The sequence below is a fragment of the Physeter macrocephalus genome, chromosome 10 (assembly GCF_002837175.3).
Source record: "Physeter macrocephalus isolate SW-GA chromosome 10, ASM283717v5, whole genome shotgun sequence".
Lineage (NCBI taxonomy): Eukaryota > Metazoa > Chordata > Mammalia > Artiodactyla > Physeteridae > Physeter > Physeter macrocephalus.
The window spans coordinates 77,788,936-77,794,893 of record NC_041223.1 but is presented as its reverse complement, the minus strand read 5'-3'; positions in this window follow the sequence as shown (position 1 = coordinate 77,794,893).

The following is a 5,958-nucleotide window of genomic DNA, read 5'->3' as shown; positions in this document are numbered from 1 at the left end:
AGCATATATTTCAATCACTCATATGTATTTTTACTAATAATGAATGCTTGAGTGAGTTTCTTATTAAAAATAATAAGAAAAAAAAGAGATGCAACATTCAATGAAATGATAGTAAAGAAACATGGCACTCCCATTATGTCTATCAGGCAAAGTTAAGTAATACTGTCAACATATAAAAGTAATGGCCATAGCAGTTTGTGAAAATTGACTGTTGGTGTAAGCTTAATCAAATCATTGAACTAGAAAACTAAGTGCAATTAATTTGACTGTGTTGATCATTCGAACAATGTAAATGTTTCTTTGTTTAGGGACTGCACCACCTAGAGTTAATCTGATCCAGCTTATTTTGCATTTCCAACTGATCAATTAGCATTAATATAACAGGACTTTTACCCTTACTCTTGGGTAAAAATACTGGCTCTTCTGAGTCCTTAATCAGGTGTCAAATTAATTCTGAGAAACTTCTATAAATGATAAAAGTAACCTCATTTGTTTTGTTTATTGGTCCATTTGGTCCTTGGTAAAATATTCTCTTCTATTAATCATTAGGAAAATTTTAACTTTCCTTGGCAAAATGCTTTGGAGTATATAAACTATAAATATACAAGGTCATTTTATGGAGAAGTGTGAAGATGAAGAAGGATTGGAATCATAAAACAAACAAGAGAATATCCAGAAAAATTGGAAACAAGAGCATTGGGAACCAGAAATCATGGCAGGTGTGAAGCAGCACTGGTGTAAGAGGAGCTTGTAAAGGGGACCCTTAGTTCCAGTGTACCCCAGTGAGTCTGATCAAAATACAAGAGATGTAGCCTCAGCATAGACTACCTCACAGGGTTATTTTGTATAATTTTCATTTCAAGAAGTTTGTCTATACAGAAAAATAACTGATAAAATTTGGAGACTAATATCTTTAATATAAGTTGAATAAATTGATAAAAATGTTTATATATGGAGATTTTACATGGAGTATATATATAATTCATGAAATATCCATTTAAATTTAATGAAATTCTAAAAATATTTTAAATAATTATTAATACTATCTTTTAATTGATTTCCTCAAGAATATGCACTAAATGTATTATACTTAATATATACAAAACATATATTATCTAATAAACTTTCACTCTATGTAAACTAAGAACAATAACAATAAAATGATAATACCAGTATTTATTGATTATTCTAACATGCCAGATACTCTTTCTAAGAGATCAAATGTCATAACACATTTAATCTTGAAGATGACATTATGAGTGTGAGTGCTATCATGTTACTTATTTTACAGGTAAGGAATGTGATATACACAAAGTTTAAGTAATATTATATAACTAGCATATGACAGTTGGGATATAGTCCCAGGCCAACTAAATCATGTAATAAACTACAATGTTTTCTCTCTACCACTTTCTCTCTATTTCACACACACACACACACACACACACACAGACACACACAACCCTATAAATTGTCTACTTAAAACAAAGAGCAATTCAATATACAGCTTACTGTTAGAATTTTCAGATTATGTTAAATGTAAAAATGAATTTAAAAGAAATAACATTTCTCATGGACAAAATTAAGGGAAATGTTTAAAGCTATTAATTCTATCAAGAATTACAATTCCATTGGTTTGTTTCCACTCTTTAGGGAGTGAGAGTGGAAAGAGAGAGAGGGAGGGAGAGAAAAATCAGAGAAAGAATGATTAATTCAGATTTCCTACGGTCTAGAAATGTTACTCTTTCATATAATTAGCACACTACCATTTAATGTTATAGGTGCATTGATACAATACAGTCTAAAAATCTGAAATATACCAAGTAAGTTTTTTAAGTATCCTCAATAAAAGCTGCACAAAGACAGATTTCATGGGGCTCATTTTACTTAAAACTTTAGGGTGTAAACCGTTTTCATCCAGGCCCTGAAACGATGACTCACTGAGAAAAAGTGTTCTCCAACATAATTTTTGTTATTGGTACATTCTGTATGCAACATTTTTCAAAATATATTTTTTGTAAAAAAGTAGACACTTTCTTCAATGTTTGTACTTTTTCCTATGATGCCTTTCAATGATTTATTGCTCCTTATTATCATTCATAGTTAATCATTCCTTTCTTCTTGAAATATATTCTATCTGAATTCCATTATGTCGTACTCCATTCTTTTCCTCTCCCACACTGGGCAAGCCTCCTCAGCATCCTTTGCTGGAATTTCTTCCTCTAAAAGACATTCTAGGTCTCAGTCTCTTCTCTTTCCCAGTTTTCTATCTTTCCCCAACATTCAATCTGCAATTTCTCTCCAGTGAACCCCCTCAGGTCTTTGATGACAATTCCATCAACATACTGCCAAATTATTTCATACCATCCTTCCTTAACTGAGCTAGAGCCCTAGATTCATACAGACATACTAAATAGTATAACAACTTTAATTTTCACTTAGATTTCCATAAAACATCTCAAGCTAAACATCTCTCACCTCCTTACTATAAGCTTCTCCAGCCTTCTTAGTAACAGGAAATGGTCAAACCCATAACCTAGAAGCCACTTTTAACTATTTCATTTCCCTGATCTCTCCTGATCCAAGCTAATTGAAATGTTATTGATCTTATCTCCAAAGTATAATCCTTCACCCCATTACTTCTGCCACCACCCTAGTCCAAGATACTCTTTCTTCTTCCCTAAACTTCAATAATTACCACCTAACTGGTTCCCCTGTTTCAACTCTTTCCCACAGAGAAACAACCAACTGCATTTCAAAGGGTCTCAGTGAGTATCCACCTTCCTGCCCAGAGTCTTGACATCACACTGAGAATAAATGACTAACCCCTTCAAACTCTCACCTCTTTCTACATCCCTAGACTCACCTGCTTTCATACTTCAGGCTTCTTTCCTTTACTCTTTCATGGTTTTCCATAATTCTCTTTACCTTAGTCCTTTGAGCTTGTTTTTTCCTCTGCTAAATTTAGTTTGTACAAGGAAGTTTATATATCTATCTGTTTTTCCCCACTTTGATCTAATTAAACATCTCCTTTTCCAGACTCTTTTAATACTATTCTATTTAAGAAAACTCTCCATCCTCCAAGTCACTCTTCTATGCCCCCCATTTTATTTCATTCAAAATATTGTTATCACTCTTTAAAACCATGTGTTTCTATTTATTGGTGAGAATTTCTTGACAATCTCACCCCACTATCATCAGATCTGAGTTGTTTCCAGGGCTTGGAACAGTAACTGGTGAATTTCTAGTGCTCTATAACTATGTATTCCATAAATGGACAAAATAATACACTAATCCCTGAATAAAAGAAATAAAAATGTTCATTGTACATCAGATTACTTTATACAGTTTTGAATTGTTCAGCTATATTGAAGGGGTAAAATATTTACTCAGAGAAAGTTGACCACAGAATATGAAGAAAGAGCCACAGACAGCTTTGCAGGTCATGGAACAACACCAAGTAATTATGTTGTCTTTCCAAGGTCTGAAAATAAATACAGAAAAATCCAGGAAAGGTTATTTTTGTTTTTCAGACATTTGTATGTCAGCCAAAAGGACGTTTGTGGTAGGTAATAGAAATACTATAAGGGGCAAGAATTGGAAACATGAATAGAATCCTAATCACCACTAAGTGGCTCCATATTCACCATGGACTTCCCTTCCTTCCTATTCCAGGTGTGTTTTCCTTCCACCTAGACTGAATGATCTCCAAAGATTAAAAGTACAGTCACTCAAGAAGTCCTTTGTTTCCCTCTGTTTTCTGTGTTTCCCTGGAGGTCTCTGCCTTGAGTCTGCAGGCTTCAACAGGAGGCAGCAAAAGTCTCCACTACGTGGGAGTCTGAATCACATGAGAATCACGTCCCTTCACCTCTGCAATATGCAAACTAGCATCTCTTTTCCAAATAGCAAAAACTTGTCTCCAAATATGACTTCTTTGTATACTCTTAACTAGATCTATCATATATATACTAGAAGTGTGGTAGCTCATTTCATCCCTAACATGCTGGAAAAATAAACATACTGAACTCTTTTGTTGGGGGTTTTCAATCTTGGTCTTTTATTAAGGGAGGAGAGATGTCGATATTCTAAGTGAGCATGGAGAGATTATACATAACATAAATAGTAGGCAAGTCTTTATCTCTCTCCAGTTGAAATCTCATTTAATTTTGTCACTTACAAGCTAAACAATTTTCTTATTTCAACTGTGGGACTATTTGCTTAGTTACCAAAAGATGATTCTTCTGTAACACAAATATAAGAGAAAACTTTTATTTTACTTCAAAAACCTTAATAGACAAACGCTGGATCAAGTTTTCAACAGTGTGACTTACATCTTTTCCAATGTTAAGTCCCATAGCTGGGCATGAGATATAGCTTTCCAGTGTAGTTTAAGAAATATGAGTTGTTCAGATTGTAGCCTTAAGCTATGAGGACTTTTTCCTGGGAGTTGTTCTAGATATTAAATCACAGTGTTAACAGTGTCAAGAGGTAGTCCTACAGGGGATCACTTTGAGAAAAGGAGAAAAAAAGGGAAAAAAGAATCCAAGACACTAAAGTCATGAAACCAAAAAATAAACACATAGCATATAACAGGTACAGCAAAATGTAATAATAATGATGATACATTGTTATTTCACATTTTCTTATCTGTACAATAAACATCTTCTTGTGCTTTACTATAAATCAAATCAATATAAGACAACTGAAACACTAAACACACTGAACTGAGAGCTCTCTGAATAGTAAATGTACCTTATTACATTTGGAACCAGAATTTTAAGCACTTTCTTTGCATGGACAGTATATTAGCAAATTTACAAGTGTTTTTTCATCTGCAAAACACTCCCCCAAAGAAGTTACTACTGTTAACAATTCACAGATGATTGTCCTTAGTTTTAAGTAACTAAGGGCCTAAATAGTAGTTAGTAGGACCAAAATATATACCAACTTTAATTTTAGAGTCTATGTTTATTGCATAACACTTAAGCATTTTATTCATCTTTTTATCCGTATCTGGTGAACTGCTTATCATAAAGTAGCTACTCAAAAGTGTATTCCTCCGGGCTTCCCTGGTGGCGCAGTGGTTGCGCGTCCGCCTGCCGATGCAGGGGAACCGGGTTCGCGCCCCGGTCCGGGAAGTTCCCACATGTCGCGGGGCGGCTGGGCCCGTGAGCCATGGCCGCTGAGCCTGCGCGTCCGGAGCCTGTGCTCTGCAACGGGAGAGGCCACAGCAGAGGGAGGCCCGCATACCACACACACACAAAAAAAAAGTGTGTTCTTCTATAGCACATATATCTTTGTATTAGTTTAATTAAAAGATAAGAACCCACATCTCAGTGGGGCAGCACAGTTCATATCAGGAAGGGGTTCCCTTTCAGGTACTCATTCAGGAATAAGACTTCTTCCATTTGTGGCATTGCTAATTTCAATATGTTGCTTCCAAGATTTTTCTGAATTTTCTTTTTTTTTTTGCATCAAATCATGGAAGGGGCCTGGAAGTGGTACATATACCTTCTCACATTCCACTGGCTACAATTCAACCACATGGTGACAACTAACTAAAAGGGAGGGTTGGAAACGTGGCTTAGCTCCATGCCCAGGAAAAGGATAAAACGATTGGTGAAGAGACAGCGAATCTCCTGGTTATCAAATATCTGTTTTATTCTTGCTCCCATAAGTAGAAAATCCTCATCCTCTCCTACAAAGAGGGCAAACCCAAGTCACAGCTAATCGATTAATCCACCAAAATTGCCACATCCTTGCTGTCTAACACAATACTGTCCTATTTTAGGAGCCATACAACCCTCCACTATAAACAAAAAATATTCATCATTGTAGGAAAATTGTTTTTTTCTCATAATGCTCAAATTGATATGAAAGTATTCTTTTTTCTTTTTTTTTTTTTTTTGTGGTATGCGGGCCTTCCTCTGCTGTGGCCTCTCCCGTTGCGGAGCACAG